Source organism: Aotus nancymaae, unplaced genomic scaffold, assembly GCF_030222135.1.
Source record: "Aotus nancymaae isolate 86718 unplaced genomic scaffold, 86718_ANA_hifiasm-v0.15.2.pri h1tg000029l, whole genome shotgun sequence".
NCBI classification, from domain to species: Eukaryota; Metazoa; Chordata; class Mammalia; order Primates; family Aotidae; genus Aotus; species Aotus nancymaae.
This window is the reverse complement of record NW_026988442.1, coordinates 53,638,529-53,639,785: the sequence shown is the minus strand read 5'-3', so window position 1 is coordinate 53,639,785 and position 1,257 is coordinate 53,638,529. Positions and strand designations below refer to the sequence as shown.

The following is a 1,257-nucleotide window of genomic DNA, read 5'->3' as shown; positions in this document are numbered from 1 at the left end:
ACAACAGGGGGATTGCAAAAGAGAAAGAATAATTCACACAGAGCCAGCAGTGTGGGAGACCAGAGATTTATTATCAGTCTCCCCATACATTCAGAGTTGGTTTTTTTTTTTAACTAGGCAAAGAACTTTATTAACCTTGGTTTCAAACTTGATTCTCAGGCTTCTTCAGCTTAATTCGCTGCAAAGAATGAATTGTGTATAAGCAAAAAACTGAAAAGAGCTGTAGTGTCCAAAGGCTTAAAAATATTAGAGATCTAGATTTTATCAGATCCATAAACAAAAATTTCTTAAAAAGCAGTCATAATATAAAATAGCAGCTCCCAGTAACTTCTTCAAGTTTTATCTTCAGAAGTTGACTCAATTCAGTTTGCCTCATTCTTGGAAGCCCATCAAAATTCTCCACAATATCTGGAACTTCATCATCATCCTCCTCTCCAGTAGCAAGTGGTGCTTTTCCATCCACAGATTGTTTGGGCAGAGCTTCAGCCAGTCTCCTTAAACTAGTCAGACTGTGTGCCCCAAGCTGGTTTAAGATGCTGGGTAGCATTTCTGTCAGCTGCTTTGTCTCAGCATGGCCTGTAATGGTGAAAGTGTTCACTGCCAGAGATGCCTGCACTTTAGGGTTGTTAAAGTGGATCACTGTTCCTTGGTTTGTAAACATATTCACCTCTTCAATACCAGAGATATTGTTTACCCGTAACTTCTTTAAGGAGAACTGAAGTTTTTTATCATCTGCTGTGGCTGTTCTATGAACCACCTTCTTCTTTCTGCGAGCAGTTCCTTTCCCACCAATGCGCACTTGTGCCTGCAGTTTGGCGAGTTTTTCCTGGTTCATGATTGTTTCTTTCATCTTGTCGGAGCGGATAAGGGGTCGCATGGGGGACTAGGGTTGGTGCTTAGGTGGTCTCGGGTGGACCAGCTGAGATTAGGCGCACACACACGGGGACGCAAGATGGCAGCTCGGATCAGAGTTCTTATGGATAATTTGGTGGGTGGAGCACCAATGAGTCAGGAGTGCTGATTGGTCAGGTCAGAGATGAAGTCATAGGGAGTTGAATTGTCCTCCTGTGCTGAGTTCTTGGGTCATGGCCACAAGAGCAGATGAGCCAGTTTATCTATCGGGGTGGTCCAGCTGACCCATCAAGTGCAGGGTTCTGCAAAATATCTCAAGCATTGATCTTGGGCATTACAATAGTGATGTTATGCCCAGGAGCAATTTGGGGAAGTCAGAATCTTATAGCTTCCAGCCGCATGACT

The 1,257-nt window shown here is 43.6% G+C and overlaps 1 pseudogene; it reads right to left on the bottom strand.

The window, feature by feature from the left end:
• Positions 1 to 262: 262 nt before the first annotated feature.
• LOC105718980 (transcription factor BTF3-like) lies at positions 263 to 864 on the bottom strand (annotated as a pseudogene).
• Between the last annotated feature and the right edge of the window lie 393 nt (positions 865 to 1,257).